Source organism: Gambusia affinis, linkage group LG20 (assembly GCF_019740435.1).
Source record: "Gambusia affinis linkage group LG20, SWU_Gaff_1.0, whole genome shotgun sequence".
Taxonomy (NCBI): domain Eukaryota; kingdom Metazoa; phylum Chordata; class Actinopteri; order Cyprinodontiformes; family Poeciliidae; genus Gambusia; species Gambusia affinis.
In genome coordinates, this window is record NC_057887.1 from 4,103,743 (window position 1) to 4,129,066 (window position 25,324).

The following is a 25,324-nucleotide window of genomic DNA, read 5'->3' on the forward strand; positions in this document are numbered from 1 at the left end:
ACTTGAATTTAAGACTTTTTAAGGATGCACAGATACTCTGTGACAGGTTGGCCACAACTGGGTAATCCAGAAAAAAAAAGATTAAAGATATTTCTGCTAAAGCATTTCAGCTCTTTGCTGTCTAATTATAGACTCCAGAGTCACAGTGATATAAGGATAGATATATAGAGATCCATTGGTGATTTATCCTATACTCATCAGACAGACCTGAAGTCTAAACTTTAGTCAACAGCTTCAGTGGGTGGCCAGCTCTTCAACAGGCGACAGCGGGATTTTTCCCCCCCCAACCATCCTATTTGCCATGAACGAGCTGTCTGGTCACATGCTGATTCGATTCAAATTCCCTCTCTGCCAGCACGTTCCCAGAAGTGTTAGAACTTCTTATAGCAGTTTTAGTGCAACAGGGTCCATTCAGTTCTTTTCCTCTCATTGCCTCACAAACTCCGTAAAGTTTCACTGTTACTGACCATCGTTTCCCCAGACTGTCGTATCATTTCATTGCCCGTTCAGCCCACTCCTCCAATATATGGTACATCTACACCGTTGCCAAACCTTTGACTTTTTGATGTGGTGGATGACAACGCTGGCCCTGTCCTGGTCCAGGTAAACAGAGAAGAAGCAAACAGCTGTGTCAGACTCTCGGTTCCAACTCCATCAGAGATGCTTTTTCATTCCTTTCCAAGGATGTGAAAACCAACTGGGTTGGTGATCTCTGGTGAGTCAGTTCTGATCGGAAAGAAGTCTCTCTGCATAGCTATAAATATCGCTTAGTATCATATGATGTTACTAGAACCTTTCGGGTTCATTTACAAGAATAAGTTGAATCTCGTTTTAGATCCCGTCTGAGGACTCTTTGTGGTTCAGTATTTGCAGATTTTTCTGTGGACTGTAACTCCTAATTATCCACATAAAATTAGCATATTTTTTAAAAAGAAAGTTCCATTCAGGAAGTTGAACTATTTAGTCGCAATGCCAATTAACGTGCTATTGGTTAGAATTTATGAGTGTCGTCCATCTTCATGGTGCTGATTAGTGGTAACCACAAGTTAGCCAAGACTGTTTCCACTGTTCGTATTACGGAATATGTGATGTTTGAACTGGGGCTGAACAATAAATCAAAAGTATATATTGTGGTCGATGTGATAAATATCAGTAGATGATACATTTTTCAATAATTTCACTGAACTTTGATCCAGAACTGCACAGTATTCTGGGGGATGTAGGCAGAGTGAAAACTGTGGACAAAACAGGAAAGGAAACCAGTTTGGCAGAATTTCAGATATTTCAAACAAAAATCTCATAAATAATATCAATAATAACAGACATGAAAATTTTACATCTTGACATGTTTTTCTGCCAAGTCGTTCAGGCTCAGTTTGAATGATTCAAACAGGCAGGTTTAAGCGGCCCTTAACCCAACCTGCTGTGTTTTCAGTGCTACTGTATCCACTTGATGCTACTGGAGTGTGCATTTGTGTTATGAGTCAACACAAACTTCTGCTTTCTCTTTCTCCCAACATCCTTCTTCTTCATACCTTTACCATTAGCATTCCCTCCCTGGCTATATATAGACCGGCTGGAGTGCGTTTCATCTAATTTTCTCAAATTGGCCTCATTTCACTCAGGAGCCTAATGATGCTAATTAATTAGCCTGCCTACCCAAGGTAAAGAGACGTCCGTCACCCAGTAAGGATAGTATATGTACAGACCAGGAAAGTTGGCATTTAGATGACTTATCTTTCAGACTGTTCAAAAAGTGATCAACAAAATAATCCAAACTTAAAACAAAGTATAACAGAAAAAACTCTGAAAGGGGGAAAAATGCTGTGGAGAAGCAGACAATAAACACGCACAAATCAACAATAAAACATCTGAAAACAAGTCAAAACACCTCAGAAATTTCAACATTAAGACTAAAGAGACAGACAAAGAAGGAAAAAAAGTTCAGTTTAAAAGCTGTTTAATGTGGAAGAAACGTGAGCAATTTGGATATAAAATGTGAGTTTATACAAAAGCAGGAAGTGGCCTACAGCACAGGGCATTGTGGGTAAATACAACCAAAGCAAACATGTGATTTTAGCACTAGTGCGAGAAATGGCTCACGGTCTTTAGCCAAAGACAAAAACTAAAAATCCTACAATCTCTGAAATCTTACTGTACTCTATTTATTTATTTATTTATTTATTTTTACATTTTATGAAGAAAGTCGTTCCTTCTTCACAACTTTTTATGTGGTTTCCTCTGGTGGGTTTTGGTGCCACAGGTGAGGAGGTAAACAGGTTTTTCCAATTGGTTTGGATTGTTTGACACGGCGCAGCGTGAAAGTGAACAGAAGCAGCTGAAAATGTAACAAACGCCGCAATTTTGGCCAGCAGTCGGATCTCAGCAAAACAGGTTATCTGCCCAACATAAGGCTACACACACTGCTGAAGTACCCAGCAGAGAACGGCAGTCTGCATGATGCAGTGATGAATGAGTTAGACTCTGACTTCGCTCCTGTTTATTTTCTGGCAATCAGGGTAGACCGGCCTTTCTCTGCGGATTTTGATGTGACATATCTAAATACTGCCTGATGAAACTCTTTGCTCTAGGACTGTTCTCAAGATTTATACACAATTTGCAAAATATCAAGAGCAGAAAGGGTTAGCGCTAATACAAACGTACACAATGTTTGCTGGCTCACGCTTTTTGTAAATAAATGTGACTCGGTAAGAATAGGGAGTGAATTAATGTGTGTGTGCAGGCGTGTGTTAGTGTGTGTCTGCGTAAGAAAGAGAGAGGCTGTATAAATCCTTCCACACATTGTTCTTGTTTGCACAGACCTTAGCAATTTGTTTGACTCTGCTGCTATTGAGGCGAGTCATGCTCGCAATCTCGGCATCTGTGCGGCTGAGTGCGTGCCCGTCGTGCGCGTTCGGGCACAGAGCGCCCATGTCAAAATGTCCCTTTCTGTAAAGCAACAGGACCATCTCATGTGGTTTGATTCGCCAGGTCTGGAGAGAGAGCGCCGTGCAGCCCCTGAGTTATGCCCCCTTTCTGATTTCCTCCGCTTTCAGTCTTTATTTGGAACCCCGCTCCAGTTTTTAATGGCTTTTTATTTGTTTTTAGCCTGGAAAAGGGGAGCCTGAGCTAAAATATCTGTAAACTTTGTGTCAAATTTTTTTGATTTATTTACAAGTACGGAAATGAAATGGCGTCTTTTCCCTCTAAACCTTTTAGCTCTTTTCGTCGTCTGGGGTGTTCTGGGAGTCTTGTCACTTATTTTCTTTCCAAGGTTTCCAAGACTCTTCTTGAACTTCCCCGTGTTTTATCATGTTGCAACCACTAATTTTAATATATTTGATGGGAACAGACCAACGCAAATCTTTGCATAGTGGTGAAGTGAAAGGAAAAATATAAATAACACACATAGAAAAATCTGACGTGGACAACCCTAAATAAAATCCAATGCAACCAACTGCCTTCTGAAGTCACCTAATTAGTAAACAGACTCCATCTGTGTGTGATTTAGTGCCTTAGTATTAATCCAGCTGTTCTGTGTGGTTTGTTGGAGAACATTAGCAAACAAACGACATCGTAAAGACCAAGTAAAACGGCAGACAGGTCCTGGAGAACATTGTGGAGACGTTTTATGCCTGGTTCACACGGCAAGATTTTGAAATTGTAGGACGATTTTCGAAACCTGAGAGACCACACGCACGACAATAAAAGGTGTTACAGGTTTGGTCGTATACGACCGCATTATACGACTAATGCGCTTTACTTTCTGATTGGCTACACGTCACATTTTGTCGTCGGTTGGATGGGCAAAGACCATCCAACATGTATAATATCTCACACTTTTAGAACAGAGTGGTCCTACTGTTTTTCCAAGCAGACCAGATCACTCTGAACACACCACACAGGGGCACAAATGTCTCTTAAGATCGTCTTAAAAGGCAAGCCGTAATTTGAGGCGTCCCGAAGATTGTTGGAAGGGGGAAATTAGTACAAAAATTGGCATAAAAATCTTGTCATATGAACCAGGCATTAACCTTAATCATTGTTCAATCCATTATCCAATCCAGACATAAATTCAAGCAGTTTAAAGAAAGCCAGGGAGATTGTAGATTTGGTATTGTATGGCAACAAACTATCACTTCACATCACCAAAACAAAATATCTTGTCTGTGAAACATGGAAAGGTGGCTAAAAGTAACGCTTGAAAGAAAACCTGGTAGAGTGCAAAAAAACTTGAGTCTAGAGTGATGGTTTACCTTCCATCAGGGGATGATACTAAACACAAACCCAGAGTTATGACCCCCACTAGACTGCGCCACAACAGTGGGATTGGAGTTCAGGTGAATGCCTGAACTCCAATGTGAGTTTTCTCTCCGTTTTTACTGAAGGAAGAAGGCAAGAAAGATTTTGCAAATGACCTAACCAAGTATATTTTTGGGAAAATGGCAGAAATACAGGACAATGTCGATCATTACACCCGAGTAGTCAAGAGAGAAAAAGTAAAATGGTGACAGTGTCTATTACAAATTAGCTTGGTACAAAAATGACATATTGTTAGATAATGTCCAGTTCTCTCTCTAAGCCAATGTTAAGAGGTGCTGCTTACATCATGGACCTGTCAATCACTCAAGGAGCTTGCTTGCATGCACAGAGTGAAAAAAGCTAGCGGACGGTGACATCACCGCAACTGGATTCCAGCCCTCTGGCCGCTACGTGGAAAAACAAGCCAGGTCAGCTTGTGAGGGTTCATTCTACACGTCTGCCACCTGAGGAAGACACCAACGAAAACAAGCCAACACCGGTACGAAGACCTGTTTTTCCCGCACGTCAGTCGCCGTGCCTCGTCAGCAAATACACATATGATGAAACGCAGATCGTTGAATAGCTGGCCAACTGGCGCCATAGTGAGCTGGAGCCCACATAAATACAGACAGGTTTAAAAACTAATAGGGCATTTTGCTTTAACGCAGACTCACAAGCAAATAACTTCTGTCTTCATTACCACTGAGGCTGTTCCCGTCATTCCTGCTGAATCTGTCTTAGAAACTGTAATGGCTTTTGTTGACGAATGAAGCAAATTTCCTACGAGAAATTACTTACTCAACTGCCTGCAGAATTTATTTTTGGTTGTGTGAATGTTGACTTGAGCATGACGAGGCAAGTACACTTTCATCTGTGATTGTGAAACAAAGATTGTTTTTAAACAATTTTTCATGTTTTCTGGCTCCGCAGTCGAACTGTCCTCTACGCAAAACAACCTTGTAACAACCTTGTCACAACTGTGGTCTGTGGCAGGAAATCAATTTTAGCAAGAGTGGTTGCAAGTCTGTAAGTAGATTCATCATGGAGTTGTTTTGGGGGATTTTAACAGGTTAAAATGAAAGAAAAAAAAGAAAGAAGATGAACATTGCAAGGGCTGGTATATAGTTTGTGTCAAAAAAGAATGTTTACTTCAACATTTGAAGTGTTTATTAAGCGACATTTGTTCAAGTGTTTTTCACATTGTGAACACTTAAGATTATGACAAAATTGTTTGAGTCAAATGCCTGAAAGCACATTTTGATGAAGTTGTTTTAATTGTCCCATCTGTCAAATTGCCACCTTTGTCCAGCAACAGGAGGACACAGAATATGCACCTTCCCTTCGTCCCCCCAGTGACTGGTTTAAGGAATAGCATTATAGAGTTTGGAAAAACAATGTTTTAAGGTTGGCATATAGCACAAATAAAACCCAACAATTGAGAACATAATACGGAAAATTATTTTATTTTAGCTCTATATCATGTTTTAATGTTATTTCCTCGTCAAAAACATACCTGGAATTTTGCCTTAATTATTTCATTCATGTTTGAAAAATCCTTTAATCTCCCATGGCAACCATTTAGCTGTGAGAGGATCTAGTGATGCCTTCAAAGACGAAGCTCTTCTCCCGGGTTGCAGTTTCAAGCTTCTGAAGCAGCCCTCCCCTGAGAACCGCCTCTCTGCTCCTTCAGACTAGCCAGGAGCAATTAGCAAACACCTGAAGGAACTGTGCATCTGCTGAGCTCATCACAGGAATTGCTTCTCATTGCAACTCTGGTAAAAACGATAAAACGTCAATAGTGGAGCCATGTTGTGATGACTTTCTGAAGATGGAGTTTCAGATAGAGTGGGAGTTTCTTAAAGAGACAGAGGGCCAATTTCAAGGTGTTAAACTACAAAGTCAAATTAATATATAGAGCATTTTTATAACAACTGAAGGTAACAAAATACTGCCCCATTAAGGGGAAGTGTCTAGAATGTTCTAACAATTGCTAGAAAAAAAATCTATCCATCTAAGTTACAGTGTTTAGCAGTATGGAACATTCAAATGGAAGGTTTAGAGGAAACCTGTGAGGAAAAAAAGTAGTGAGAATTTGCATTGTCTTGTTTTAGGCCTGAGACACTCCCAAGCTCAACGTTAAACCCTGGCAGTCCCTCACACACGGCAGTCAGTCATCCGGCTCTGGATGACGGTCAACAGCTTCCTGTAAATCCTGTTGTTTCACCAATCTAGTAATCGCAGCTGTCAAATGCTAGTCACCACATTCCCACTAGGGCAGTGTCTATTGTACAGAGTAGGATTCTGTCCATCTCACTTTTTCCTTAGCAGGAATTCTAAGTTAATAGCCCCACTAAAGCATTCTGGTTTTGGGGAGATCTGCTTTTTGTCATTCTGGAACTTATGACGGAAGGGTTTAAGTGGGCAGAAGTATTAAATTCAAAACATACTAAACAGAAATATACATATATAAAACATACCCTCTTCCTTATGCAGAAGGTTTGTATTTTAAACAGAAATGCATTTTTATACAGTAAATTATTGGAGTATATATTCTTCATATTTACTAGGATGAATAAGTCTTGACAAGATAACTCAGGAATTTTGTAAGTGTAAAATATTCATGTTACACATGTGAGGCTGTTAGCCCACATGATGAAGGACACACACCTCTCTGCACTCAGATCTGCAAATGGAAGCATTTACATTTTATTGCCTGCTTACTTTGACAGCTTGGTAATTTCAGTGGCCTAAGAAAATAACTGACCAATTGCTGGTAATTGTTGAGAAATGGCAGCCATGTTGGGTGAGGGGTTAAAGGTTGCTAGTGACGGGCTGCTAGCCAGCTGTGTGCGGGTCAAGATAGATTAGGTCTAAGGAACAGGGGCAGCATTTGTCAGAAGGCAGAGGCTTTTTTTTAACATCAGGTAAGACTTTTTTTTTTTTTTTTTTTGGGACAGTTCATTGTTTAAAACGTTTCTTATACTGTGGATTTACGTAGCAGTTTGCTTTATTTTAGTATCTTTCTCTTGAACACCCAGTTGTACTGTGACTAATCATAAATGTTGAGGACTGTGTTCTCCTCCGGTTAACTGTGAATATACCCAATTCAATAATCAATGGTAAATCAAAAGTCATTGAAATCTTATTATATTTGCTGATCAGCTTTTTGCATGTTCCAATCTGATGGGCGAATTAATAATTTGGAGTTTAACTGATGTAATGTACGGTGAGGTACTGATACCCAAGAATCGGACGAACAATGCTACCAAATACAAAAGATTTCCTTTGTAATTGGTAGCATTGTACATAAGTAGGCTTCTAAATTATTGTGGCATTTGGCAAATTTTCCATAATTCTAATGACTTAAAAGAAGAGACAGTGGCCCTGATTAACTTCAGACAGTGCGGAAAAAGATGTATGTGTCGTATTATTTGGTGGATATAAACTTCTGGATTCATCAGTACTCCATGAATGTTTAGCTCTGTTAAACATATTTTTAAACATGGCAAGACAAGAAGGAATGTAACAGCACAACCCCATACTGAACATCCTGACAATCCTGAACACAGTGTGCAAGAAAATTAAACCTACTTCCTTATGGTAGAAGAGAAAGAAATTTCACAAGACCCATAATTGAACCTTCAAGAACCCCTCAGGTGAGTGAGGGGGGCTGCAGATCATTCCTCTTATTGGACCAAGATATTATGATCAATAATAAGAGAATTAGAACAACTTTAATTGATTCATGATTAATCCAATCAAATAATTTTTTTCTCTTCTGACAATCTTAAGGATGCTCCATTATCGGGATGACTCTAAAGACAATCTTAGATATTCCTGCATTGTGTGGTGTGTTAAAAGCAATGCGGTCCGCCTGGAAGGCCGTCAGGACCGCTCCAAAATAAATCTGGGGATATTCAACACGTTGGATTGTCTTGGCCCGATATCTCAGAGTGTGGTGTTGCCTGAGGACAACAGAGAACGCAGCCTGTTGAATGTGACATGTAGCCAATTACATATAGTTCATAAACTATCGCAATGTCGTCTACCGAGTCGGCCAAGTTGGTTTAAGCTGAACTCACATTTGGTCTCGAGAGGATTTGTGAGATTTCCCATCAGAATGTTAGTGAGTGAAATCGCTTCGTACGACCAAACCTGTTGTGCCATAGATTTCTTTTATTGCCATGTGTGTGGTCTCTCAGGTTTTGAAAATTGGCCAACAATTTTAAAAATCTTGCTGTGTGTACCAAGCGTTAGCAAGCTCTAAAAGTGCTGTTTCATGGCAGTGACCTGATTTAAAGCCTTGCTAGAAATTCCTCATATGCTACTGGTGAAGTTTAAAGTTGATCAAAGACTACTTTCTCCAGTTGTCAGCCCAATTTTGGTTTGTCAATAGTACCTCATGTTCTGGTACCCATCCACATCTTAGCTGGTACGACTTGTTCTGCACAAACAGTTGGATTGAACAGTTGGAAATTGTAAATATTAATGTGACAACCATCCTCTCTGGAAAAAAACAACACAAAAAAACCTCTCACCCTTACTGTCTGAATTTTAGCAGCTACTGAAAACATGTGGTTAGGAGACCAGTCCAGCACTAAGCAACACTGTAATCAGTGTCTTCACCGATGCAGAGGCGGTGACCAGCGCAAAGAGAATTTTAATATCTCTTAAAAAGTCCTCTATGGTTGACAGAAGGCTGGAAGAACCTTGTATACAGCAAAGTAGGAGGTCGTCCCGTCTTACGTCAGCATTTCGAGCGATTCCCACAGTGAAATGTAAGCCTCGACTATCATTTTTGTGGATCAGCTTTACATAAAAAAAGCACAACGTTCAAATTCTATCTGTTGCCGTTTGAGTGTCAGTCATCGCTGACCGCGCAGTCTGTGAGGCAGGGCCCAGTGAGCTGCAGAGTGTAATCAGGGCTTTGATTTTCCTCTGGCGGCGGAGCGTAATCATAGGCTGCAGCACCACAGTGCGGTCGCCTCTCCATCTCCTGCTGAAGGCCCTTTGACAGCTAAATGCTCAGGTCCATGTATTCCCATTAGACTCTCTCTGATTGGCTGGCCTGGTGTGGTTAAGCTGCTTAATTCCACATCATGTCTGCGCGGTTGGCCTCGCTCCCTGCCGGGGACTCGGCTTTAGAAACAAGCAAACATGACAACACATCTTCAGAGTACGAGCTGTTACACTTTTCATTACAAAATGCCCAACTTTCATTACAGAACTAGACCTCTTGTGTATTCTAAAATCAACTACTGTGCCTCTCAAAAGAGCAGAATTTGAAAACACTCTTCTTCTTATTATTCCGACTAATGTTTGCTAGCTTCATGCTCTGCTCCAAAAATTATTTGAACTAAGATTCAAATATACATACACATAGAAGGAGTGACGGTGACACTGTGAAAACCTCTGCAGTCAACTACATAGCTGCAAATGAAAACAGAAAATCAAAGGCGACACACATTTTATAGTTGTGACAGGAATTACCGTTTCACAAAATCCCCAAGACTTTTTCACATTTTGACCCAAATAACATGTTTTTTTTTTTCCATAAATGCTAAGGCATATTGCTTGTAAAAGGCATCTTTAGGTAAATCTAAAATGGAATGGTTTGTCTGCTGCTGCTTACTATCCTGGCACCAAAGTCTTCAGTATTTGACAAGTACTTTTAATGCTGCAATGAAAACAAGGAATTGCTTTTCCTCCCACGTTTCCGAACTGATTTTTGCAGCTCCACAATGTTTTAGGAATTTTTAGTAGGGATTACTACTAAATCATACCCTCTCTTCATATGGCAAGTGTAATTGAGCAAGTCACATGAATTTTGACTATATACTGCTATTAAATATTCTGACTTACTATGCTTCAAGTGAGCCTGGGAATCCAAGGATTGGAGAGACAATCGGTCCAGGCGAAGCCGTCCCTCAGCACTCATTTTTCAGCCTGGGTGCCTTAGGGACTAGATATCTCCCAGACATTTGGCCCTTGTGTCTTCAAGGCTTCCAGGTTTATGTCAGGATTCGGTTTGTGGACCAGAAAGCACCACACCCTGAAAAAGAAAAAAAAAAAGTGTGGATTGTGTCGCTCAGTAAGCAGAGAATAGAAGGAATGGGTATCAAGTCTGTTGGTTTAGACTCAATGCTTAGTCACGGCTTGACTCACCAGCTGACAGGGAAATCAGAAGTCAGTTTGAACATGACTGCCTGCTTGGCTGGCAGCACCACTGTCCACGATTTTGGCATGTAATCTTTGCTTTAAATTAGTGTCGATGGCCAAACATCAGGACTGAAAGACCGGCCAATCAGTAATTCAATGAATGCCTTGCAACATGCCAAAGCAAGTCACAACCTGTTTGTCCTGGGTATGATGAGTGAGTCATATCTCCTGCGCATCAGCCAAAGGTATGGCGGTATCCATGGTTTTGTTATGAAAAGGCTTCCTACTTAACTGAAAATTGACTGTAGTTTGCATTTTATGTTATGGAGACGAGGGAAGGAACAATAATCTCTGAAGCAGCAGCGTTTGACGACATGTTCACAACTTTGCCAGCAGGCTTTAATTCAAGCGAATGGCAAAGGCTTTGGAGGAAAGATTCTCATGTTATACTGATCCCCTTTTCCCCACAGTGGTGCACCTCTATTACTCACCATACTTCAAAACCCATTTCCTCTTTGAAGGAAAATTAAATGTGTCCAAGTACTAAATACTCCAGTTTCTCTGACTTGTTTGCCATGGCAGTGTCTTTAATTCGTTCGGGCCCGGGGCTGCTTTTGTGTTCTCAGAGAGAAATCCAAACGAACAGATCGGGATGTACTCTAAAGATTTTTAAATGCAGCATATCAATAAAAACACCTGAGACAAAAGACGAACAGAAAGGTATAATAATTGAAGGCGAAGCCTTTAGAGGTTTTCTGCTAACTTCCACGTCACCTCAAGTTCCTCGCAAAGAGCCGGTCCGGTGTTTCGGTTCACCTCGGGGCGCACACATGGCTCTCAGTGACGTGTGACTCGCTTCCAATCAGTTTGTCAGACCGAGCTGAGCTCCAGTTTACAGAAGTTAACTTAAAACAAAAGGCTCTGACTGACACATATTTATACATGAATCATGTATGTTTATGATGGCAGGAGGTCTTTTCTTTTCAAGCTTTAAATCACGTCAAGTTACTTTTTCTTTTCTGCTTTTTTGTACTTTTTTCAGATGCCACAGGTTCAATTGTAAAATGTGCTTTAAGGCTGTATCACATTATTAAAATGTTGTCTTTAATTTAAATGGCTTGAGATCATTATCTGATATTTTAGAAATTGTGGAGGTAAGAGTAATCTTAATTAGAGATGCACCGATGCAATATCTGTATGGGTGTCGATACTGGAAAAAAAAAATTAAAAATCAAGACCGGATATCGGCCTATCTGGTCAGTCTAATTCTAAGTTTTGTCTTTATTATTTATTTGACATTATATTTAGAATCCCTGATGTCACTTTCTAAACTATTTGAAAGAAGGTTTGTTGCAGATTATTTTTTACATTTTTGACCAAGCTTGGGAAGCTGTTGGTGGGTTTAAGTGTCAGATAAATTTGAAATTCCCTACATTTATGTCTGTGGTTTTCATTTTTTGTTGTTTAAAAAAAAAAAAAAAATGTTTTAAGTCAATTCAGCTACTTTTTCTGTGTTCCCACACCTAATATTGACTAAGTGTGGCAAATTAACATCCGTCTCCTTCCAGGAATAGTCAAAGGTATCAGGGTTCAGACCTCTCATGCTCCTTGAGCTGTTTCCTTTCATATTTCCTCTATGAGAATGTTGGCATGCTTAGTCAATCTGGCTAGAAGAATTAGATGTCAAGCGGGCTAAATGTTTATGTGCACGCTTCGAATCAGATATCTTGTGTTGTCCCTCAAATTCTGCTCTTTTACGCATTCTCCTCTACTTCTAATATTATAGTCCCAGAGGCCTGTATTCAATATGCTGCGGTAAAGCGGTGCCCACTCCTCTTGTGAATTATACTGCCTTAATTGCAGCTCAATTTGGATTGTGGACCGTGTGGTCTCTGACGGTCGGGGTAGAAGGACTGCTGTATACCAAGTAATTGTACATTTAAGGTTGGGGGGGGGGTTTTTATACGTTTTTCCATTTTTCTCCAGTTGAGGTAAGATTTACTGGTAGTGGTGTTTGTTCAGCTTTGTTTGCTTAAGTTTAGTATTTCCCCTATTATCCCCGGCGCTTCTATGTTCATTGTTCTGTTTAAACTGGACCGGGCAGACCCTTCACACATTCTTGGCTTTTCACACTCAGAGGGGGGAAAAAAGAACTTTATTAACTATGTGTATTTGTCATAGAAAAAATAAAATCCCAAATGAAATGTATCTACTTAGTCAGCAGCTCTTTTGCTTTAACAGCAAAACATACATTGGAAAATAATCTGCTGTTATTTTTCCTCATATATGAAAATGTGACTTGGAATTTCTTCTGTTGATCATGTACAAATGAAGGGCTGAATGCCCCAAAAATGAAATCTGCATCTGAACAGTGTCATGGTGATTCATGTCACTATGGTCAAAAAAAAAACAAACAAAAAAAAAACAGGTTCCTTTCTGACAACTTCTATCTCTAAAAATTGTTTTACAAACCCTCAACATCCAGCTAACCTGTTCATATCTGATGTAAGTTAACCAAAGTACCGGAGTTTGGCAAGAATGTTTCCGTATATGTGTGATTGTTGAGGCATAATACAAAAAAAAAACAGTTATGTCAAAATTGCAGCTCCCTACATTAATTAGCCAAATTTCCAGTTTCCACAAAGTCCAAGGAATAGCTCAAATCCATACTTCATACCAACTCTAAAAGTGGTTATATCTGCTTATTTTAATAGTTTAAAAACCAAATATTCTTTAACTTGCATTAATACGCTCAGTGGAATACGTCACTACCGCAGAAGCTTAATATCTGCACTTCCTCATCTCCGCTCTTGTGATTACAGTCAATTTGTGCTAAAAGGCAAATGAATGCAGTTAGTGGATTGTCTGCTTTGCAAATGCCAACCAAAAAATGTCAAGTAGCATTAAGTTTAATTATATTTTCAATTATTGTAGATTTGCTCGACGCAGAACTCCACAAATATACTCGGAGTGGTGTTCCACAGAAAATACAACAGAATGGATGGAGGTCCATTCGAAGGCAGTCAGAGTGCCACCAGGGAAAGTCCAGTCTGGATCTTTTTGTCTCATCAGCTCAACGTATTGTGACAACTACGATGTTCGTACATTATCTATAAAACCTGAAGCTACATATGCTGTTCCCAAACTGAAACCCAAACTGCGGTAAATTCACATTCGGCACGCACTTGGCTTTAAACGGTTTCCTTGGCGACGACAGTACCATTTGACCCAAAGTGCAGATAAAGAAATAAATCTAGTGCATTTTAAGAAAATGCCAAACTCTTTTGTACTTTTACTACTAGCCTAAAAGATAAATTTACTGAACATTTGAATTGAATGAGTTTCTGTGTCAGATGCTCTGGCTGACAGGATGCCTGAGACAGATGGAGGAAACATTTGGGAAGGTATAAAAATATATATATATATGCCCACTTAAAGAGATCCCAGAGTCAGTGTGTTCCTAATCTAGGAGCAAACGGCTTTGATGTTTTTTTACTCACAGCGAGCGCGCGAGAGAATCGATTTCCCAGAATGCAAGATGTGCCGGGACCTGGTGTTCCAGCTGGTGGAAGCATCAGGATTTGTGGATCTTTGCATCTCTGCATTGTGAGACCGTCTGTCTGCTGCTCTTGAACACACTCCCACCCTTTGTGTGTCCTTCCCAGGGTTGTAATAGTTTTGGGGTTTTTCATTCTGGTGTAGTTTGTGACTTTTTGTCTAATTCAATCAGGTTTGCTAGTTTATATGAGTCAAATCGTGTTTAGATTTTAGGTGCGAATTCAAAAAGGGCAAAGCATGAGGTCTTCCGGTTCTACTCTGCAGCCCCAGAACCAAACATGAAGAAGCAGCATTCAGCTTCTATGCACCACAAATCCGGAACAAACTTACAGAAAACTGCAACAGCAGAAACATTGTGCGCCTTCAAAACGAGTCTAAAACCTCACCTGTTTAGAGCTGCTTTTGAACTATTAGAAAAAAAAAAAAAGTGAAGCACTGATGTGTGTGATTTTGATGGTGGCATTCATCAAAATGTAACGTTTCTTCAATTGTTGACTATATGGTATTTCCTCTATAACTTTGTTTTTTTTGTGTTTTATTATGTTCAGCACCTTGAAATGCCTTATTGCTGAAAATAAACTTGATTGATACTGTATCGTGATTATGGATACATCGAGTGGGTAATGAATACTCAACAGGACCATTTTCAAGTTACTGTTGAACAACCAACTGGCTCTGGTGTTTTAATTAGTAGCTATGACCTCGCTCCTTCCACAGTTTCCACTAAATCCAACATGTCCGCCCTCCACCTCTTCTCTGTTTTTATTCACTCATCACCTATCAAGCATTCTCTCTTTTTTCATTTCCATCTCTCATCTGCTTCTCCATCGTTAGTCCTGCTGAGCACCCTGCTATATTTCCCACAGAGGTGAAGAAGAGGCCGCAGAGGAGAAGGAAGGGGGGGGCGGCCCAGGGTACGCTTAATGCATTTACCATGGCAGCGGCTGGATCTGGGTGTCTGACCTGTTAGCAATGTCTTCTTCATGACTCGTGTTTATTGCAGCCATGGGACAGAGAAACATGCTTGGCTAAAATTTGGATTTTTGGGATGTGACAAATGTTACTCTGTAAAAAGAAGGAAAAAGATAAAGGAGTGGTGATATATAGCTACAGAACTTTCAACAAAGTACTGTTGACATTTGAGCCCTATTGGTGTACAACACCAACTTGTTCTTCAAGTAAAGAGAACAAAATGACCACTACATTTATTTCCCCTTTCAGGGATTGCAGTTTGCTTATTACAGTGGATTTGGAGTTCAAATCGCTTTCGCACAGCTTCCTCAACAATCCCACTGTTAGCAGGCAAGAAGCACTGTGGTGATCTGTCTGATTTACTGCAGAAGACACACAGATGTCACAGACAGAGGCTTCAAAAATCAGCCAGGCCTATCACTATATGATAAACACACCGCTGTTCGTAAGGGTAAAAGGTTGTGTGTCTAACCAGGCAGTTGGCAGCACAGGAGCACCGCAGGGGACTGTACTCTCACCATTTGTTTTCACTCTGTACACCCCAGGCTTCCAGCATAAATCAAAGTCCTGTCAGCTGCAGAAATACTCAGATGACTCTGCAGCTGTCAGGTGTATCAAGGAGGGTCAAGAAGCGGAGTACAGAGAGCCAGTGGGAACAATTGTCTTATGTTGAATGTGAGCACAACAATAGAGACAATTGTAGATGTCAGGAGCAACAGGAATAGGTCAAACACTAGTTCAATCAACGGGGAAGAGATGGAAGAGAATAAATACCTCTGTGTTTACTTTCACGAGACTGGACATGGCAAACTTTATCTTTTTAAGAATCTTAGATTGTTCAGTGTTTAGAAGCTATTAACCAAAAAAAGGTAATAAGATAGACTTCTTCAATAGTGTTCAATTGCTAGGAAGTAGTGAAGGACGACGCTGCTGAAAAATGTACAATGCAAAGATTTCATGTCAGTCAATATCAATAATTATTTATAACTTTGTTCTAAATATCTGAAATACTGTCAAATTGGTGACATGACCTGTCCTGTTTACCTGCGGCTTTCACGCTACGCCATTGTTTTTTATTTTTAAGCAGTTACGAGGCATGGTGGCAGAACATGAAACTGCTGCTGCGCAAGTCTTGCAACAGGTTGTTGCTAGGTAACTAAAGAGGTGGCAGCACCATCAATGATGCCACCACCATTGATGCCACCAACCTTGCTTATATCGTTGTGAGAGGTTGAGCGACTACATCTGCCTACATCACCCAGAATGCTGTGCAGTTTTGGATCACAGTTCAATCAACACTCTATATAGTGGAAATTCTATCAGACATGTTATCTATTGAAACCGATCATGTGTCTATTGTGATATATATTGTTATCGATTTATTACCCAGGCCTATTGGCAGGATTGAAAGTAGATGCTGCAAACAGAGGAGATCCTCCACATCTTGCTTTGATATTTTTTGTTTGCATACAAGAAAACATGAACTAAAATGTGTCATTCTTCAAATATTAGTGTCTTTTTTTTAAACAATGCTGCATTAAAAGTCATTCTGAAGTTTGATTTAACTTCCCATTTTACCTCCCATTTCATATGAACAATACACCTCATGATGACCTCTGATCACATCATGGCTTCTAGTCTAAGACTTTATGAAAAAGGGAGACGGGGAAGTTGAAGGCACCGGGTTATGAAGAGGTTGATTTCTGTTCTGCCTTTACGGGATCTCGGTTAATGTAACCGGGCTCTGACACAAGCTACATCGGCTACTAAGAAGCTCTTCGTATCAAATTACATGACACCTAATAAACCTGCCATTCTATTGCCACCAAGAAATTCTGATTCACTACCGTCACCCTATAATATGCAGCCTGTTTGCCAAATGTGTTTCTGGGATTTTGGATTTCAGATATCAAATGCGCTGTTGTGTGAAGGCCTGGGGATATTGTGTTGCGCAGAATGTCAAAATAAACTTATGTTGCCCATTTTGCTGAATTATCTGGGCTTCTTTGCCAGAACCACTCCAAGCAGAGGGAATTTGATATGGATTGTATACAATCTGTTGAAGTTCTAAGAGTTTTGGCCAAATGTATGATGATGCTATGATAGGTAGAGCTGCCATCTAAAGCTTGGGTCACTTTGTGTGTAGTTTTCAGAAGTGACATCACAGTCTTCTATCAATCATTATATGAACACACAGGAGGCACTAACATGAATATGCACATAAATGAAATGGTTAGAGGCCAACCTGATGTTAACCTTGACACGGAGCATTTACGATCTTCTCAGTGGGATAAGTATGGTTTTGAGGTTACTTTTTTCAAGTAAATTCACTGTGATTATACTGACAACAAAACAACAAAGTTGAAAAGGTGAGTATTTTGGGTTGCTATGGTTCCTCAGTTTTTTGCCTTTCTTTTCTCATTCTGCTGGTCTCCACATATACAAACTGCGGTCTGATTTTTGAACCAAAATTGCAACATTTGTTATATTTCTAGTTGGTGTGCACTGTGTTCAAACAAACCAAACCCTTTGGGAACCTGTTTACCCCTTCGAGTGTGGTGGGACTGCACCAAGAGCCATCAAATGAAACGACACAAAAAGCTCTGAAGAAGACACTGGATTCAACTTCCTTTACGAAATGTAAACAAAAATGGAGTAGCATCAGATTTGAGCAGTTGTAGGATTTCTCTTTTTTGTCGTCGGCAAAAGACCATGTGCCATTTCTCTCACTAGTGCAAGGCACACAGTTTGTTTTGATTGCATTTACCCAGAATGCCCTGCTGTATTGTCCATTTCCTGCTTTTGGGGCGGTCTCTGATCTGCTTGGCGTTCACATTTGCATTTGAACCATGCTAGAGTTCACTTCAACTGAACTGTAGACGTAGGTTTTTAGGTGGACCAGAGTTTGCTTTTTTGGTCAGTGTTTGATTACGCATTTACACCTCCCCAAATGAACCGTAAGGCAAATAAACTGGTGCTAGTGTGAACGCACCCTAAAAACCTTCCATAAGTCTATGATTATTTGTGCAAACAAATGACTTAACGACGACTCCTTACTTTAAACTTGCTGCTGATCAGTGGATCACTCAAAATTACATCCAAAACCTTGTTGCTTACAACAGGTGACGCATACAACATGGTTTTTTTCTCAACAGCAACCGAACAAGATGGACAAAAAAGGGGGAAGAACTCGCTGATGACATTATTACCGAATGCCTGTCTAAACCACTTTAGTTGAACGGCTCAGGGGAATAATCCGGCTCTTTCCATCTGGTTGATGATGTTTTGATATAATACCTTGACACGTCCTTGGGCACCAGAAATGATCTGGGCGAGTCTCTGAAGTGCCAAATCAGCATACACACACACACGCACACACACAAAAAAGAAATGAATCCAACATTTTTACTGGCATAAAGGCACCTGAAATGTAATATAGTGACTGAGTCCATAAGTCTGTCGGTGGGCTTAAGGAACTGTGCAAACATGCCTATGTGCCAAGACCGTTAGTATAGCAGTGAAGGCATGTGTAGTCTTTGGACAATCTTTGATAACAATCTGAAATGAAACCCTCCTTCCATCTATGTGCACAACGGCGTACCCACAGCCGACTCTGCTTACTGGTGCGTTTCGCGAGCGGGGGCCAGCTTTAATACTGAAGTTGCGTGAAATTGAATCTATGGGAACACGAGCACATCTGTCTTTGAATTATTGAGCAAATATTTTGACATAAAACAGCTTTTGGCACGTCAGACAAGACACCGGTCCGGGACGGGGGGGAGATACATGGTGGGTGTTAGAGTGTGAAACTGAATTGGAGTACCAATTTGATCTTAGCTGAATACGGGGCTGTTTAAATTGGCCTTTCTGAACCAGCTGTGTGTCATGCTACACTGTGAGCTTGCTTTATGACGCTGATCTCACATTGTTCCAAGTAATGTTCTCGGATTGGAATGGCTACTTCCTGCTGGAGAAAGATGCGGGGGCGTGTGTGGCTGTCCTTTCAGAAGGATTAGAAGCAGATGATTGTAAATAGATAGTGACCCCATAAAGGCGTCTGTGTGCCATGTTTTGGTCTGCTTCCTCCTCTCTACACAAATCCTGATGTAAATCTATAGGCTTATAAAGGAAGAGGAGGGTAGAGGAAGCGGGCTGATGTGTAAATCAATATGCTCTGTAGGCCTCTCAGCTGCAGAGACGGAATCTAAAGTACAAACTCCCACTGAACCAGGGTTATAACAGTTTCGGTTTTAGCTTAGCTTTATTTCATCGTGAGTTTTTTGTCTAATTCAGTTAGTTTAATTAGTTTTTAGAGTATCTTTGCTAGTTCTTATTAGTTATACTTTGTTTAGTTTTAATTTTTATTACTCATATTAGTAGTTCTTTTCATACTATGGGCTAGGGTTATTCGGATCACATGAACCAGCTTTTCACTGGCACAAACCACGAAGAAGACAACAACGGGAAGTGGTAAGAGGATGATGGTGTGGCATGTTTTTAATGACTTATCACGTGAACAAACTTTTTCACATTATTTAATGGAAACTCTGCTATTGTGAAAAAAAATTATTTTCTCAACATTAGCAGAATATTGACAAGGTTTTGTGCACATTTGTAATGGAAACGCAGCCACTGTTTGGAAAACAAAAACCTAAGTGGAGTTTTCTATTAGCCATCCAGTGGTCCCAGCAAAAAATTCAACTTTTTGTCCTTTAGTTAAAATCCTTTGCGGCAGAACAGTATCAATTTCTAATTTCAAAAGAACTTCACAATTATGGTCTACTTTGCGTTGGTGTACAACATAAAACCCCAATAAAATTCATAAACATTTCTGGTTGTAACAGGACAAAATGCAAACAAACAAAAACAAACAAAAAAAAGTTCCAGGGGTTTGAATACTTTTCTTAGGGCCCTGTGTAATCTCTGCAGACGACAAACAAAAGTGACTTTCAGCAGTAGGGAGGAGGACGTCCTCCATTCCAAAGCCTTCTAATTACCAGCACCATTTTCACCCCGTGTTTGTAAAGAGATACGTTACAAACATACAGACACACACGTGCTCACCGCAAGATCTCAAGAAGGTCAAATTGGCCATGCAACCAATGCATTCAAGTTTCTCCACGGACGCCCGAGCACACGCCTGCTGGAGATTCGAGTAAACACCCTCCACCACAAGTGTTTATCTAGCACCAAGATTCACTGAAGGACATACACAAGGCCGCTTTCCCCCACTAACCATTAAACACTGGGGAAAATCTTTGCCTGGACATACAAATATTTGTTCACTGGGCTTTACCTACCACTAAGCTTTTGAAATATGCACTAAGTGACACTTAACCAATGAGGTGTTTTACATCAGGAAAATCCATATCAATGCGCATTTAATAACAGCTTTGCTGATAAAGAAATTTTATCAGCAGAGTTTGAACGTCCGGGTTCCTAAATTCAGTGAATGCAGCGTTCTGCATTCACAGTGCAGTTTAATGCTCAAAGAAGAGGAGGAAGTGAGAGATCTTCAGTACTGATTCTAGGAATTTTTAGGAAGCTAATGATTATCACACTGATGATTATCTTGACATGAATGTTGGCATTTCTGAAATCTCATTTTTCACAGATCTTTGCATGAAAAAAAAAATACACAGAATATGTGAGTCATCAAGTTATGTAACGTTGTCCTTTTTTGTTATCACTGTGTATCGAGATGAAGTGTGGAAAATGTAGAATGTTATTGTGGGATTTTTATCTACATAGCCAGCATTGTCTCTTTTTGTGTGTTTTCCATGATAAATGTCTGACTAACCATTTGGAGATTTAATTTCAATGAACTACAATTTTTCTTAATGTTCCCACTTAGAAATGTGACTCACTGGTAAAGCAGGCACCATACAATGAGGCTCTAGTTCTAGATGGAGTTTAATTATTTATTTATTTATTTATTTATTTTTTTAAACATAAAGGTTTTAAAAAGGATCACAGAACACCAGACTCCACTTTGACTTTAGGTGTTTTTTTTTTTTTTATGCTAACTGCACGTTAGTTACACGAAAGCCTAGTTTGAAAATATCTTCAGTGTAGGTATTCATTTCTCTGGGTATTGTCATATTCAGCTCTGAGTATAGTCAGTCTGACTATTGTGAAAGAGATCTTAGAATCTAGAAAATAAACGTGGCACACATATAAGCCTGTCATGGTAACACATTTTACTAGATGATACATTGTTCCACAGGTTATTGCAATAAATGACGATGCTGTTTTGAGACCATTTTCAAATAGCATAATGGTAATGGCATAGTAATGCAAGAACACATTGTCAAAGACCAATAAACTCTGAATTCTAATGAACATTTTACTTTGGAACTGGAAGACATTTTAAGTACCTAAAATAAGTAGTGAAAACAACTAATAAAATGGATCATGAAGTCTCTGTAAAATAGATTCAACAAAAGGGCTAGTTGGAACCAAAGCGCCAGACTGAAGAATTTTGTAATCCAGTTTTTGGTAGAAAGAGAAAAACAATAAATCATGCAAATGGAAATTATTTGGCTTGTTTTAATTTACCATGCATTTAATTGATTTATTGCTTATTGCAACAGGCCGAAACATATATTGCATTAATTAAACCAACACCAGTCAGAACACTAAAAACTGACCCCAATTTGAGTTCTGGCATGACACTAAACAATTTTTTTAAAATAATTTGGCAAACTGATAATTCAAATTGATGTTCATTGAGTGTTGACATTCCTTTATGTTCTCGTAACGGTCAAATCTGTGCAAAACATTTCTTTTGTGTCATAAGAAGGACTCAGCAGAGAGTGTACAATCCGCAAGCTGAAAACAGAAAGATTCCCATGACTGTAGAAAGGAAATGTTCCAGGTCTTCTTGTTCACGATGCGTGCTGTGCCGAGGTCTGGGAACCGTGACACAAACTTATACGGACCGCAATCTAAACCCCGACCTCTGCGTAACACCGCAAAGCGATTTCTTCCCCGTCGTCTCCTAAAAATTTGACGGAATTATCTGGAGCCCAGCGCGAGTGCTGATGAGTTTACGTGTTAGCAGACGTGTTTACTTTAGCATATTTTCCTCTCGTCGGGGCTCCTCACGCGCCTGGCACACCACTCGGACAAATTGCCATTGACAGACACAGGAACAAGGTCTTCCTCCAAGTCTGAGAGGGTCTTCCAGGGTGTATGCATTGGTGTATGTGTGTGTGTGTGTGTGTGTGGGGAGAGCAAGAGAGAAAAAGAGGTAGAGAAGGCTAACACTGCAAGCTAGCGAGAGCCACTGTTGAAGAGCCCAGGTTGTCCATCATGGTTGCACCAGATATAGAAGTGGTCATTCCTGACAGCTCTACAATCTTAGATTTTCCAGTCTATTTGAGATGAAGAGAGATCACAGGGGGGGTGAAGGCCCGCTTGGCCCGCTAATGGTGGCAGAAACCCAAAGTTATCTGCGCTGAAAGACTCATCTATCTTCTGGTAACTCCAGTGACGAAAAGCAAACATGCAGAACAAGACGGCCATACAACGAACAGCTCTCACTCTCTTAGGCAAACACATCTAGCAGAGATAACAAGACACTTAAAGAGGTCAGGGAGGACTGGGAGTTGCCCACAGGGCTCAAATGTAAATAAATCCTGCCTGTGAATAAAATAACTGGAAGCTGAGATACAGGAGCCCTCTATGGCATAATATTATCTTAACATTGTTGAAAAAAATACATCCAACTTAAGGTAACGAAAATGGACCAGCTTGAGAGTATTAGGAGGAAGATTCAATTCAAGAAAAATTGTTCAGTTTCTGTGAATGCTAGATGTGTTCCTTTGATCTTTTACCTAACAATATGAGGGTTCGGTTGACGCCTATGTTAAGCTTTATGTGGCTCTAGACACAAAAATACTCTGAGATGTAAAAGATGCCGATCCCTGCAATGAACAAATGTTGAATATGCCAAGTTTTAAGGACTTGGTGTTCATATTGTGGCTTTGGTTTGTACATTAGGTTATTTGTGCACTGGTTTGGGTTCTGTTCTGAATTTCACTTCTTGTTTTATTTTGCTATCTGGTTTTTGTTAGTCACTGCACACTATTCACGTCTTTCTTTCTCCTCTAACGCCTGTCTTAAGACAGAGACGCAGTAGTCGCCTGAATCAGAAGTAAAACAATATTTCATTGCAAAATATTCTAGTGTTCCCTTGTGTTTATGTCCTCCATATATCTTTCCTTAAGGTCTTATCAGCTGTTTGTCCCTGTTGAAGAAAACCAGCCACTACCCATTGTTTTCAGTGCAGGAGGTTTGATCAGGGTTATACATAGTTTCAGTTTTTACCACACATAACATGCAGGCCAGAAAGTCCTCCAAAGCTACTACCCAGCAACTTTTAAGTCCAATTTACTTGAAAAAATGTCCAAAAAATATTTACCAATGAGTGTTCGGGAAAAAAAAATTGCATCCACACAACAGTGGAGTGAAGTGCGCATGGAGGAGTGTTTTCGTGACACTTTGCTCGTGCAGAGATTCACACACAACCTGGCTGTCTATATGTTTTCAGTGAAGGGATAAATGCAGGTTTAGCTTCAAGGTGAAAATAATCTAAAGAGAAACAGCAGACAGAACCAATTTGATATGTGGAAATATGTGATCAAAAAAACAAAGTCTGGCAACTCAAAATTTACATGGGCACCGTCGGCACTGTCTGTAAAAACTACTGCTTTGTCAAAATCTTTCAGGTTTTGACCCGAGCAAAATGCTGTCACTGCGCAACAAAGCATTTGTTCTTTACTGTCCTGGCATTGTTGTGTCAATGGGGTTTTAGAGGCCACCCTTCTCCTTCTCCTATTTTGGCATGGTTTCTGCATGTACTTACTGAGTTACTTGGTGGATGGCAATATCTTGGTAAGTCAGCAGTTGCGCTTTATTTTTCTCATAAAATTCCAATGACAATGCAAAAATTCAAAGGCCCTGAATGCTCTCTTATGGAGCTCTACGGGTGAAATATATGGCCGGTCACTGTGGGCAAGATTTGAGGATGAGCAGCAGCTATTTTTCCATTGACCATAAACCTGTGAACTGAAATCATGAAAACCAATTTGATATGTGGAAATATGCCAATTTAAATTCAAAAAATAAAACGAAATCAAGTTTTTGATTAATTACCATCTAAGATTAGATGGTTTTTGTTGCCGTATCCAAGTGGTGTATTTTGCAAACAATATTGATTTGAATTGTTTCTTATAAAAAACACAACAATGGTAAAATTGTATCTTTTCTACATTAGCAGGGTATCAATCAAGTTTTGTCACATTTGTAATGGAAACGCAGCTACAGACAGTCCTTTTGGTTTCATCCTAATAACATTAAACTCCTTGACAATTCCCAGTTGAAGACGTCAAACTTCTGTAAGTATTTTCAAAAGGTTTTCAGTTTACCGCTCTGAACAGCCTCCCTCTATACCTTCACCTCTAGATCTGAAGTGATAGGTATTCCACTTGAAGGGGTGAAACAAATGAGTCGCCAGCCTCTGCAGACTGAGGACAATATTACAAAAAAAAAAAGTTGCAAAAGTGCACCTGATAGTGCTGAATATTGTGCAGGACCATTGATTGAAAGTGACAGTTATATAGCAGCTAATGAGCCTTGTAGCCTTTACATCTTTCACACAAATTGCAGTAAAAATTGCTGTTTCTACTGGCTGGATGTAAGCAAAACAAGAAGTTACAAACAACCATGCAAAGTAACCTCCTCAATTATACTTTTTTATACCAGATATTCTACAAAATAAGGAACATATATTCAATTCAAAACCCTTTCTGCTGATCGAATATTGAGAAGACATGAGGTCAACAATAAATATTTTTTTGTTTTTAGTGTTAATTAGGTTTTCAAAGATCAGATTAATGCAAAGTGACATTCCGGTTAAAAATTTTTCAAGAAAAAAAAAAAAAATCTTTAGAAATAAGGACTGTAGACACTAACATTAGCTTTGGGATCGTCTATGCCGCTGCAGCATGTTTAGCATTGAGATGGTTTTTTGTAGGCTTGAATATCTTCACTGGTAGGCAAAAAAGATGTGATTAACTGCAGTAAAACTTGAACATATTAGCATCTATGTAATTTATTGCTCAAAATTGTATTATGCACAATGGCACAGTCAGTAAGCACTGTTTCTCGTACAGCGAGGAGGTTCTTATGTTCTGGATGTTTTGTATTATATTGCATATTTGATTGGGATTTTATGTGAAAGATCAAGGAAATGATGGTTAAAACTCTATACCGATAAAATTCTAAAGATAAATAGTGATAGTGATAGTAAGATGTATCTGTAACCCTC

At 39.7% G+C, this 25,324-nt stretch overlaps 1 long non-coding RNA gene across 1 annotated transcript in view; it reads right to left on the minus strand.

Moving 5' to 3' along the window:
• Positions 1-10,348, minus strand: part of LOC122823413 — a 44,972-nt gene extending 34,624 nt beyond the window's left edge. Inside the window, exon 1 of the long non-coding RNA XR_006369333.1 lies at positions 10,165-10,348. This is a non-coding gene — a long non-coding RNA (uncharacterized LOC122823413). The remainder of the gene's footprint in view (positions 1-10,164) is intronic.
• Positions 10,349-25,324: the final 14,976 nt, after the last annotated feature.